Below are 14231 nucleotides of genomic sequence, written 5' to 3'. Positions count from 1 at the left end.
CCACACCTGTACTCCAAGCACTTTGGGAGGCCAAGGCAGAAGGATCACTTGAGCCCAGGAGTTCAAAACCAGCCTAGGCAACATAAGTAGACTCTACCTCCACAAAAAGTTAAAAAATTAGCCAGGTATGGTGGTGCATGCCTGTAGTCCCAGCTACTCAGGAGGATGAGGTGGGAAGATTGCTTGAGCCCAGAATGGTCCAGCCTGCAATGAGCCATCATGGCGCCACTGCATTCCAGCCAGGGAGACAGAGCAAGACCCTGCCTCAAAAAATAAAATAAAGACACATACCACATGATCTCATATTTGTGGAATCTAAAAAAGTTAAACTCATAGAAGTAAAGAGAGGATGATGGTTACCAGAGGCTGTGGGGGTGGGAATGAGTTGTTGATCAAAGCATGCAAAGTGTCAGGTAGACAGGAGGAATAGGTTTTGAGATGTGTTGGACAGCAGGGTGACTACAGTCAATAATAATAAATGTTTCAAAATAACTAAGAGAAGCCTGGGACACATAGTGAGACCTTGTCTCTACTAAACATCAAAAAAACCAGCCAGGTGTGGTGGTGTGTGCTTGTGATTCCAGCTACTCGGGAGGCTGAGGCTGGAGCCTGGGAGGTCGAGGCGACAGTGAGCTGTGATCCCAACAATGCACTCCAGCCTGGGTGACAGAGCTGCCACCTGTCTCAACAAACAAAACTAAACTAAACTAAGAGTAAATTTCAAATGTCCCACCATAAGAAAAAAAAAGATAGGCAAATGAAGTGCTAGATGTGTTAGCTTGATGTAATCATTCCACATTGTGACATGTATCAAAACATCACATTCTATCTCATAAATGTATACAATTATAAATTATCAATCAAAATAATCGTAATTTAAAAATTACTAGATGTTGCATAGTTTCTAGTTTAATGTAAACATTATAAACCATATTTGTACCCATTACAAATTGCAGCTATTAAATAATCTTGAAAATCACATCCCACCTTTAATGATTTGAATCATGGGACAGTACAAAGGGCACCTGAATACATGTCGTAGTACTTAGGTTCTTGGCTCTTTCACTAAACAGCCACATGATCATGGGCAACCTCTTTAACCTTGATGGTAGTCCACGAGAAAACATGTACAAGTACCTAGTCCAATGCTTGGCATATGATATAGGCACTCAACATTTGTTAAAATTGAAGTTTTAACTCATATTAAACAATTTCTATTTTTTAGGAGTTACACACTAAGTTGCAGTACCCTCTTATTTGACATTTAGATCTGGAAATATTCATTTCATCCAAATGAGACTAAGCAAATCATATATTATCTCAAAACACTGAATCAAATGGAATAGTATAGTGCTCTTTTTAACCCACAGATCACAGGCAAACTATAAATTGAAACAGGAGATCTTTTTAATAGAAAAATGCCACAGCAATTTAATCAAAGTCTGAACAAGGACTTTGCCTGCTGCCACAAATACCATGACAAACTGTGGCATTATGAGAAGCAATTAATGACGAGGATATGATAAATAAAACATGAGTTGGCCAGAATATTTTTACTGATGTCTTCTCATTTGACTTCCTGGTATAAAATGGTCAATTTATCACACCTGTAATCCCAGCACTTTGGGATGCCAATGAGGGCGGATCACCTGAGGTCAGGAGTTCGAGACTAGCCTGACCAACATGGAGAAACCCCGTCTCTACTAAAAATACAAAATTAGCCAGGCGTGGTGGCAGGTGCCTGTAATCCCAGCTACTCAGGAGGTTGTGGGAGGAGAATCGCTTGAACTCAGGAGGTGGAGGTTGCGGTGAGCCAAGATTGCGCCATTGCACTCCAGCCTGGTCAACAAGAGCAGAACTCCATCTCTAAAAAAAAAAAAAAACAGATGGTCAATTTAACTATCAACTTAATCGAAAAGCCAATGATTGTAACAATTAAAATTTTGGTTAATAAAATTCAATTATTTGTGACTTAATGTGTGAAGGATTTCATCTGCTACTGACAGAAGTATAAAGACAAAAAAAGTATCAGTTGTAAACGGTCAGTTCATTTGTCAAAACACATCTAGTATGGTATTTTCAAATTTAACTTGTAACATTTTAATCGAACTACAAATTACACTTGAACCACATTTTCAAAAATAAAAATAATCAAGAATGATGAAGTAAAAACTGCTCAAGTTCAACTGCTGGATCTGGGATGTAAAATAAGTGACAAAACAGAGAAAGGTGTTGAGTTTTTAAACAGCAAATTGTGACTTTATTCAAATCACATTCTTTTATTTTTTTTGTACTTGGTTTTTGTATTGTTCTTTATTTCAAACCAACAGCCAACATCGTACAAGTCACATTCTAAAAAGAAAAAAGAAAGTATAAAAGATTATAATGAAGATAATTTAATATGTGCATTTATCAAATGTGTCAATGGTATTCTTGAAATAAAGGCTTAAAATCTTCAAAATTAAAAAAGCTATTTGGATACAAGATGCTGAACTTACTAAGGAAAAAAATACATTCAAGTTCCCAGACTAATTTCTTAGTTATTGCACTATTGTTAGTGATAAAGCCTTATTATCATCATTAAAGCATATTGTGAGACAGAAAACAACTCACATATTTTCTTCTAACATGTCTGGATATGGTATGTACAACTTTAAATCTCAGCTAATTAATTAAAAACTATACAGAGTGACAACACAGTAGCTCATTTATTTTTTCCACTGCAGAACATTTGGAAGCAATACTATAAGTCTGTACAGACTTCATAATCCACCTTGTTGAAAATAAGCTGCATAACACTTGTAGAGAAATGTAGGAAGATCGGTTAGTACAGGATACACCATGTTGTTTAAATATAACCTCAGACACAAGTGAATTAGATATATAGTTGAGTATTTGTTACTTAACAACAGGGATACATTTTGAGAAATCTGTCACTAGGCGATTGTCACTGCCCAAACATCTGAGCATACTTACACAAACCCAGATACAAACTACATACTTTGGCTATATATATAGCCTCTTGCTCCTAGGCTACAAACCAGTACAGCATATTACTTTACTGTAGGCAATTGTAACACAATGGTGAAGTATTTCTGTATCTAAATGTATCCAAAACTAGGAAAGGTGCAGTAAAAATACAGTATTACTTCATGGGACCACCATCATATATGTAGTGTTTTGTTAACAGAATGCCATTACATATCAAACAGAAATGTATTTTCAGGAATAGAATATCTATTGCTAGATAATATAAATTTTTTTAAATGTTGTGCTACTGCATTCCAGCCTTGGCAACAGAGACCTTGTCTCAAAAAAAGAATGCTTTATGATAAAAAATTTCAAACAAACATAAAAGTAGAAAGAATGATAATAAATACTCCCCTTTTACCCAATACTTGGCTTCAATGATCATCAACCCACAGAAAATGTAACAAAACTCTGGCATCCAAAGACAGTCTGCTGATTTCACACTATGAAAAGTTATTTTTATTAAATACTCAATACTACTTGGTCAGTACTTTTTCTCTTATTGAAAAGCAATTACTATTTGGCAAACATTTCCAAAGACATTATCTAAGTAATAATATCACACATTTTACTGATCTTTTCAGCATTTTTTATGAACTATATTTATAATTACAGGGATTTCAACATTCCAACTTATCCAAGGGTTCCAAAAGACGTTATTGTTAAAGGGGCAGTAATCACCCTAGGTACTACATGCTCCTGAAATTTTGCAACATATGGAAAAGGACATTATTATAGAAATTTTGAAAGAAATAAAATTAGAGCTACTGTATTGTTATATCTCACTTCCTGACTCAAGCTTATAACAAGCTTTATGGAGGTGTACCTTGAATTGCATGTGCGTATTAACAGTTGATTCCTTTTCATTGCTGAGTAGTATTCTCATATGTGTTCCATTGTATTCTAGTTTATTCACTTGATAGGCACTTTGATTGTTTCTAAATTTTGGTCATTACAAATAGAGCTACAATGGACATTTGTTTTTGCATGAACAAATATTTCATTTTCTCTTGGGTAAATACCTAGGAGTAGAATGGCTAGATCATACGTATGATAGATACATATTTAACTTTACAGGAGTCAAAGTATTTTCCAGTGGTTGCTCCATTTTGCATTCTTCATCCTTGGCAGTATTCTTTGCTCTAGAATCTGCTTTGTCTAATAATACAGAGATTCCAGCTTTAATTGGTGTTACCATCATATCTTTTTTCATCCTTTTAACCTATTTGGGTCTTTACGTTTAAAGTGTGTGCCTTATAAGAGGCATAAAATTGGATCTTGTTTTATCCAATGCAGCAACTTTAGCTTTTAACTGGGATGCATATAGAGCCAGTGGTTCTCAACTGAAGGCAGTTTTATGTCCCCTGCCCCTTGCCCCCTCCCCCCACAAAAGAAACACTGAGCAATGTCAGGAGTTATTTTTGGTTTTCTTTTATAACCCTTGAAAAAAGGGAAAAAAAAAATTCTTAGCCTGCAGGCAGTAAAATAGCAGCTTGAAGACCATGGGTTTCTGGTCCCTAGTGTATTTCTACCTGCCTGACTTAACTTCCTTTAACATTTCTGGTACAACAGATCTACTGATGAATCCTTTCATCTGTGGTCTGAAAAAGTATGCTGCTTTTGTATTTCAAAGACATTTTCTCTGGGCATAGACTTTTTTTTTTTGAGACTGAGTCTCACTCTGTTGCCCAGGCTGGAGTGCAGTGGCGTGATCTCAGCTCACTATAACCTCCACCTCCTGGGTTCAAGTGATTCTCCTGCCTCAGCCTCCTGAGTAGCTGGGATTACAGGTGCCCGCCACCACACCCAGCTAATTTTTGTATTTTTAGTAGAGATGGGGTTTCTCCATGTTGGCCAGGCTGGTCTCGAACTCCTGACCTCAAGTGATTTGCCAGCTTCAGCCTTCCAAAGTGCTGGGATTACAGGCGTGAGTCACCGCACCTGGCCTGGGCACATAATTTTAGGTTGACAGAGTTTTTCTCTGTTTGGTACTTGAAATATGTTGCTCTACTGGCTTCTCAAATTGTTGCCTATAAGAAATCTAACTTCTTACCTTTGTAACTATTTCCAAGTCACTTGAAAACAGTACCTTTTTGCCCCTAGTCCATTTAAGATTTTATCTTTATCACTGGTATTAAACAATTTGATTATGGTGTGCTCTGGTTTGGGTTTAAGAGACAAGGTCTCTCCACGTTGCCCAGGCTGGTCTCAAACACCTGGCCTCAAAGCAATCCTCCTGCCTCACCCTCTCAAAGTGTTGGAATTACAGGCATGAGCCACCACGCCTGGGTGGTGTGGTTTTTTTATGCTTCTTGTGCTTGGAGTTCATATCTTCTGAATCTGTGGGTTTATGGTTTCCATCAAACTTTTAAGCTATCATTTCTTCAAATACTTTGTATGCTCCCTTCCCCTACTCCCATTACACACTAGGGTGCTTAAACTTGTGCACAGCTCACTGATAGACTATCTTTTTGGTGTGACTTTAATTTGTTTCTATTGCTATGTCTTCTTCAAACTCATGAATCTTTTCTTCCACAATGTCCAATCTGCCATTAATCCCACACAGTGTTTTACATTTCACACATTGCAGTTTTCATCTCTAGAAGTTGGATTGACATCTATCTTCCATGTCCCTACTTAACTTTTTGAACATATGAAATACTGTGTGAATTCTAATATGTCATTTTTATCTCATTATGGGTCCTATTTTCCTGCTTTTCTGCATCCTTGCTAGTTTGGAGATGACATTGTGGATTTTACCTTTCTAGGTGCTAGATGTTTTTGTATCCCTATAAATCTTCTTGAGCTTTGTTCTAGAATTCAGTTAAGCTACTTAGAAACAGTTTGATGCTTTCAGGCCTTGCTTTAAACACTTGTTAGGCAAGACAAGGACAGTGTTCAGTCTAGGGCTAATTGTTTCCCACAGCTGAGGCAAGGCCCATTCTATGTACTCTACCCAATGCTCCGTGAATGAGGCTTTCCAGTCTGTCTTGTGGAAACAGCCAATATTCCCAGCCATCTCTGAGCATGACACAATTACAGTCACGTATTGCTTAATGACAGAGATATGTTCTGAGGAATGCACCTTTAGGTAATTTCATCATTATGTGACCATCATAGAGTACTTACACAAACCTAGACGGCACAGCCTACTACAGACCTGGGCTATATGGCACTGCCTATAGTTTCTAGGCTACAAACCTGTACAGCATTCAGTTACTGTACTGAATTTGTTGCACAATGGTATTTTTGTATCTAAACATAGAAAAGGTATAGTAAAAATACAGTATGAAAGATAAAATGGTATACCTGTAAAGCACACTTACCATGAATGGAGCTTGCAGGACTAGAAGTTGTTCTAGGTAAGTCAGTGAGTGGTGAGTGAATGTGAAGGCCTAGGACATTATTATAACACTACTGTAGACTTTATAAACACTGCACACTTAGGCTTAAATACATTAAATTTATTTTTAAAATGTTCTTCAATAGTAACTTTTTATTTTATAAACTTTAAAATTTTTTTAAATTAACTTTTTGACTCTCTTGTAATAACATTTAGCTTAAAATACATGTGGTACAGCTGTACAAAAATATTTTTTATATCCTTATTTTATAAACTTTATTTAAAAAATTTATTTTTACGAGACACAAATATATACACATTAGCCTAGACTTACGCAGGGTCACAATCAACAATATCACTGTCTTCCACTTCCAGATTTTGTCTCCCTGGAAGGTCTTAGAGGGCAATAACATGCACAAAGCTGTCATCTATGATAACAATGCCTTCATCTGTAATACTTTGAAGGATCTGCCTGAAGTTGTTTCACAGTTAACTTTTGAAAATATATATAAGTAGAAAAAGTATACTCTAAAATAACAATAGGGCAGGTGCAATGGCTCACACCTGTAATCCCAGCAATTTGGGAGGCCGAGGTAGCCGGATTGCTTGAGTCTACAAGTTTGAAACCAGCCTGGACAACATGGCAAAATCCTATCTCTACAAAAAATACAAAAAATTAGCCGGGCATGGTGGCGTGTGCCTGTAGTCCCAGCTACTTGGGAGGCTGAGGTGGGAGGATCACCAGAGCCCAGAAGGTCAAGGCTGCAGTGAGCCAAGATTGCACTACTGTACTCCACCCTGGGCAACATAATGAGACCTCATCTCAAAAAAAAAAAAAACGATAAAATAAGGATAAATGTATCAGCAAGACAGTAGACCAGCACCACCACAGACACATAAGACATCATCATTGAGATCTATGACATCACTAGGTTGTAGGAATTTTCCAGCTCCATTATAATCTTATGCAGTCCATCATTGAACAAAATGTCTTTATGTGATCCAAGACTGTACTGTAATATTTTTGGATGATTCTTTCCTTGGCCTCAGGTCATTTCCTCACATGCATGCAGTGATCAATATTTACCTGAAGAATCAGGAGAGATTCATTCCAGATCACTAGAATTCTCTCTCTATGCAGCTCTCTCCCTTCTAGCAAACTCTGGCTGCATTGGTTTCACCAGGCTCCAGGCTCTATCAACAGAGGGATTCCACTAGGCTGCATATGTTCACCTCTCCCTGTACTACGGCTTAGAAATTCTCCCAAGGCAATAAACTGAGGCAATCATAGGACTCACTTTGTTTCCTGTTGATCAAGGTTCACTGTCCTTCATTGCCTGATATCCAATATCTTGGAAAACATTGTTTTATATATTTTGTCCATTTTTCATTGTTTCTGGCCTGTATCAAACTTTTAACCATTACATGCCAGAACAAAAATTGATGCATTCAAGAAAAATACTGGATAGATTTGTTTTCCAACACTCTGAATCAAAAACTGAGTTATACTTGGTGTCTGAAGAATAGGAAATATTGTAGCTTACTTCTTTGTAAATACTAAAGAATGATTATGAAACATCAAATGCATCGTTCTTTTTTTTTTTTTTTTAACTCTCTAGCCCTATGTCATAATGATGTATCATTCTTTTGGAGGAAATAGGATTGTTCGTTGTTAAGTAGAATGAATGTAGTACTGCTGTTGGTACTTTTAATTCTTAACCCATAAAAACAAAGAAACAGAGTTAACACTGTACCAGGTATGTGAGAACTGCACTTGAGATGCCAAACTGAAATAAACTCATCACATTAAATAAAATGTCCCCCAATTTTTATTATATTGTATTTATTTGGGATTATTTCTCCATTTTACACTTATATATTAGTGAAATTATATGTAATCATAAGTTTTTTCTTACAAAATAAAATTATTACCATGAAACTTTCATTTTAATCGTAAAACCTTCTTTTCTCCTTATCAACTCATTTCTATCACCTTAGAAGATTATCAACGTTATGGGTTTTTTTTTTTTTTGAGACAGAGTCTTGCTCTGTCGCCCAGGCTAGAGTGCAGTGGTGCAATCTTGGCTTACTGCAAGCTCCGCCTCCCACGTTCACACTATTTTCCTGCCTCAGCCTCCCTAGTAGTTGGGGCTACAGGTGCATGCCACCACGCCCGGCTAATTTTTTGTATTTTTAGTAGAGACAGGGTTTCACCGTGTTAGCCAGGATGGTCTCGATCTCCTGACCTTGTGATCCGTCTGCCTCAGCCTCCCAAAGTGCTGGGATTACAGGCATGAGCCACTGCGCCTGGTCAGTTATGGCTTTTAATGATAAATTAATTTGTCATATACTTACAATCATTGTTTGCACAAATTCCCATCAGTTCACTAGGAATCACGAAAAAAAAAGCAGTGGGCCTGCCACTACAAAACACTTTATGCATCAAACAGATGAAGCAACTGTAAGGTATTTCTGTGATGTGTAACCAGGCTTGTAGAAGACTTTTCCACATCATTGATTTTTTATGTTAAGTCACATAATTTATAGAGGAAAGCTACCTCCCTCTAGTTTTCACTTGCTATATTTTGTTCCATAATTCATTTTCTTCAAATTAAGATTAATTTATACTTAACATTTATAAGACAAGTAGAAATTAATATGGGAAGCAAAATACTAGTATATAAAAATGAGGTGAATAAGTACCACAAATAAAAATTATTTAGGACTAAATGACCAACTACTATTATAGCCTATAAAGACTTTCTTGCATTGTTCCTATCCTGGATTTACCAGGCTTCAGGCTTAGATTCTATCTAACCCCTCTAACTATTGCTTTCAAACTGAAGTCTTAGCTACCACACAGGCAGTGCAAAAACAGAACCACTCAAGGAGTTGAACCTTCACTATGTCTTAACTTCTCAGTCACAAAACTCCTATTTTTTTTTTTTTTTTTTGAAGCAGAGTTTTGCTCTTGCTGCCCAAGTTGCAGTGCAATGGCGCCATCTCAGCTCACTGCAACCTCTGCCTCCCAGGTTTGAGCAATTCTCCTCACTCAGCCTCCCAAGTAGCTGGTATTACTGGCGCCTGCCACCACACCCCATTAATTTTTTGTATTTTTAGTAGAAATGGGGTTTCACCATGTTAACCAAGCTGGTCTCGAACTCCTGACTTCAGATGATCCGCCTGCCTCGGCCTCCCAAAGTGCTGGGATTACAGGCGTGAGCCACCATGCCCGGCTAAAACTCCTGTTCTAGTTGAATAGGCGGAAATGCTATTCCGACTACCTCAAACAGAATTCTTTCTGATCCACAGATATCAAAGATTTATGAGACAAAATTTTAAAAGGAGTGAGAGGTGAAAAAGAGCTCTACTTTTACTATTAAATTAGCTGCCTGACCTTTGGCAAATACTTAACTTTCTGGACCTTAGCTTCTCTATCTAAAACCAGAAAGGAGGTTAGAGGAGATATGACTATAGAGCAACACAGCTTATGGAAATTATATATTATTGCTCTATAATCCCTAATCCATATATATTAGGACACTGTTTCAAAAATATTATTGAAGCCTTTCCCTCCTGATATGATGCAATAGGATGTTTATAAACTACCGCATAAGAAGCATTTTTGCCCTCACGCCCAAGTAGTCAAACCTGAACCTAATCAAGCATCTAAATTTTACTATTAGTTTACAGAAAATAAACATGATAGATCAAGGGGCTTCCAAACACAATAATGTGCTGGGAGGGTGGCACAGAGAGGGCATGAAAGTTTTGCACCTTCTGTCCTCTATACCTTCCCCTATGTGTCTCTTCCATTTGGCTGTTCCCAAGTTCTATCCTTTACACAAAAACTGTAGTAGTAAATATAGTGCTTTCCTAAGTTCTGTGAGTCATTCTAGCAAATTATCAAACTTGGGGGGTAGGTCATGGGAATGCCCAAATATGGAGTCAGCCTGGAAGAAGTCCAAGTAGGTTGGGAATACCTGAGACTTGTGGCTGGCATCTGAAATGGAGGCAGTCTTGTGGGACTGAGCACTTAACCTGTGGCAACTGCGCTAACTTCAGGCAATTAGTAACAAAATTGAATTGCCTTGTAGGACATTCAGCTGGTGTCAGGGAATTGCTATTGGAATGATGTATTATTAAATGGGCGGGTGGGTGTCTTTCATACATACTTTCTTTTCTCATAAATCATATATTTAAAGGAATAATTCAACTACTGTGAATTTAAAAATCAAACAAAAAACTATGAAGTTGCACATACTTTTAACTTATGGGACAAGTCATTATTCATAGGTGTTAAGTCTCAAAAGAGGCAGGATTGCCTGGATTCTCTCATTTGCAATTTTATCTTTCAATCTAACAAGAATGGCTTCATTAATTTTTTACACAAAACATTATCAATCTGGGCATTTTCTGGCTTATTTCCCAATAACTTACTCAGAATTTGGCACATCAAAAACTTCATTGCTGTTTACCTCAGTACTGAAACAAAAACAAATGAAAACTTATTCCCAAGTGGCATTATAACAACCACTTGATTTTCCCCAAGTGAAGATTTTAATAACTCAAAGGGGTTACAATTCATGCAAACGAAGAAAAGCTACAATGCTACTTGCATGCATAGGTATACTAAATATACATTTACATAGTCTCAAATAGTCCTTGTCTGAAATATTTGCTAAATAACAAGAATGCAACAACTCTTTGACCAAAAAAAGATCTTTTGCATTCCTTCCTAGATAGAGCATTAATTTAAGTGTATTTACCTAAAATTGGTTTCTTATAATTTTACATGTAAGCTACTATTACCTAACAAATTAGCTTTTAATTATAAGCTTATTATTTTAGCCTACAGAAAAATATTTATAAGGTCATTTCGTTTGAAATGTCACTGTCTTCATTTTTCTCATTATCTTCTGTTTGGTGAAATGATGTAATAAACTGCTGCAAATTCTGTTTCTCACTCTACTGTTGGTTCATATTTGCAGATCATCACAGCTTAATTGATATAATGAACAAATGCCTCTTAAAAAACTTTTACTGGTCAGCAGAAATAAAAAACAAACCCTTCACAAACTACATTGATAATAGCCTCTGTCCCTAGCACTATCATAATTCTCAAAAATCTTAACAATTTTTCACCTAACTAAAATCTCTTTTTTTTTTTTGAGACGGAGTCTCACTCTCACCAGGCTGGAGTGCAGCGGCGTGATCTCGGCTCACTGCAACCTCCGCCTCCTGGGTTCAAGGGATTCTCCTGCCTCAGCCTCCTGAGTAGCTGGGATTACAGGCACGTGCCACCACACCCAGCTAATTTTTGTATTTTTAGTAGAGACAGGGTTTCACCATGTTGGTCAGGATCTCCTGATCTCATGATCTGCCCGCTTCCGCCTCTCAAAGTGCTGGGATTACAGGCGTGAGCCACCGTGTCGGGCTAAAATATCTACTCTTTAACAAGTATTAATTATCCATCCAGTAGAAAAAACTGAGGAAAATAAACCTGAGTAATATTTACCCAAGTCTCTTGTTTTTGAATTGCTTCTGTCATGGAGCAAGGCAGCACAGATTTTGACCACAAGAGATTTTGATTTTTCTAAATATCCTTGACTCTATCTAGAGAAATGTGCTAAAGGTACAGTTCAGGAACAAAAAAAAAAAAGAAAGAAAAAAACCAACACCCAATGGTCCCAATTCAACACTGCTTTTTAAAATTAAGCCTTCCTATCACACAACAATTTATTTTTGTTATACATTTTATCATTCTAACTCATATTCCCAAACTTTTCAGGATTTTACTTATCTATCAAAAAATCCCAATTATATTCCTGTTCTTTCCAAGCCCCCTAAAAAAAAAAAAAAAAAAAAAGCAGTATCTCTCATTCTCTTCTCTGCTGATAGGAGTGTAAAATGGATCACTCTATGAAGGGCAATTGTAAATATCTATCATATTTGCAAACATATTTCCTCTTGGATCCAGCAAGAATCTGACAGTTACCCCTGCAAATGTAGAAATGACATGTATTCACTGAAGAGTTGTTTCTAATATCTGAAGACTGGAAACAACACCAAGTGTCCACCTACGCGTGATTTACTGTATAAACTGGAGTATATCTACAAAATGGAGTATGTGACAGAAAAAAATAAGTTTAATTGAATACTGATAAGGAGGAATATCCAGAATATACAGTAAAACGGGAAAAAAAACATGAACAATGCAGAAAATATTGAAGGAGAGACCAAGTGAAATAAGACTGTATATTCTCATCCGCTTGTATCTCTGCATGAATACCCGAAGGATACACAAGAAACTAATTTAAAATGATTACCCGTGAAGACTATTAGGAATGGTACTGGATAGGGACTAGGGAGGAAGTGTTTCTCGCTGCATTTCTTTTCATGTAGTTTGAGCCATGTAAAAGAAATATTGGCTAATCAAAAAACAGCTTTAGAAATCCAGTGGGAGAGGCTGGGTGCAGTGGCTCACCCCTGTAATCCCAGCACTTTGGGAGGCCCAGGTGGGTGGATCACCTGAGGTCAGGAGTTCGAGACCAGCCTGGTCAACATGGTGAAACCTCGTCTCTACTAAAAATACAAAAATTAACCGGGTGTGGTGACAGGCGCCTGTAATCCCAGCTACTCGGGAGGTTGTGACAGGGGAATCGCTTGAACCGGGAGGTGGAGGTTGCAGTGAGCCGAGGTTGCGCCACTGCACACCAGCCTGGGTGAGAGAGTGAGACTCCGTCTCAAAAAAAAAAAAAAAAATCCAGTTGAAGAATCAAAAACTTTTTTAAATTTGACTGTGTAATCCTACAAGAAGTAAGTAGCTTGAGGAAGAGAAATGCTGATAAAGTCGCATTAAGTTTCAGAGTTGAAATTCAAGCTTCTGGTGGCCGGGCGCGGTGGCTCAAGCCTGTAATCCCAGCACTTTGGGAGGCCGAGGCGGGCGGATCACGAGGTCAGGAGATCGAGACCATCCGGGCTAACACGGTGAAACCCCGTCTCTACTAAAAATACAAAAAATTAGCCGGGCGTGTTGGCGAGCGCCTGTAGTCCCAGCTACTCGGGAGGCTGAGGCAGGAGAATGGCGTGAACCCGGGAGGCGGAGCTTGCAGTGAGCGACAGAGCAAGACTCCGTCTCAAAAAAAAAAAAAAAAAAAGAAATTCAAGCTTCTGTATCTAACACTTGTTTCCCTGTTTCTTTAAGGTAGAATTAAAAAACCTATATATGACATATATATGTCAAACCAAAAAATAAAGGAGTATATATTATATATATAAGAATATATATATTGTCCTTTATATATTTTTTGTTTCATATATATATATATATCAACCAGAAACATATTTGGTTTGTGACAAAGATGCACTTATTTGCACGAACCTATCTTGTTAATGATCAAGAAGTGTGCTTTGTTACAATCATTAGAGGACAGAAATATACATACATATTTAAATCTATTTAATGAAATGCAGGTTTATGTTAAAAATCAATGATCTGCTAACCTAAAGAGTCGCACAGGAATACTATGATTATTAAACACAACGCGATTCTCTAAATAAGTAAACAGGTGAAATGATATCAAAGTTCAGAATTCTCTAATTCTTCCACAAAGACTATGAAAATCACCTTGGAGTGTATGAACCAGCGTCCTGGCCCCGCCAGGTCGGGGCTGGGGCGGGCGCGGGCCGGGAGCGCTTACCCCGCGGCAGGAGCGATTCAGCGCCACCACCCGCTTCGCCTGGTTGTGGTGTGGCTGTTGCGCCAACCGAAAGGCCTCCTTAATCCGCAGCAGTCTCTTTTCGCTCCCATGGCTCTGGGACTCTGTCCGGACTAGCCCTGTCCGCGCTGGCCTAC

General features: G+C 37.8%; 1 long non-coding RNA gene across 2 annotated transcripts; it reads right to left on the bottom strand.

Moving 5' to 3' along the window:
- Nucleotides 1–1389: 1389 nt before the first annotated feature.
- On the bottom strand, nucleotides 1390–14176 carry LOC131381704 (uncharacterized). Of its 2 annotated transcripts, XR_009210591.1 has the most exons (3): nucleotides 14004–14176; nucleotides 10814–10858; nucleotides 1390–1866 (listed from the first exon to the last, which is right to left on the bottom strand). It is a non-coding gene; the product is annotated as an uncharacterized LOC131381704 (long non-coding RNA). The 2 variants fall into 2 exon arrangements; XR_009210590.1 differs by lacking the exon at nucleotides 10814–10858.
- Between the last annotated feature and the right edge of the window lie 55 nt (nucleotides 14177–14231).

This window comes from Hylobates moloch, unplaced genomic scaffold (assembly GCF_009828535.3).
Source record: "Hylobates moloch isolate HMO894 unplaced genomic scaffold, HMol_V3 SCAFFOLD_17, whole genome shotgun sequence".
NCBI classification, from domain to species: Eukaryota; Metazoa; Chordata; class Mammalia; order Primates; family Hylobatidae; genus Hylobates; species Hylobates moloch.
Note: the sequence above shows the minus strand (reverse complement) of the source record. Positions and strands in the feature narration are given on the sequence as shown.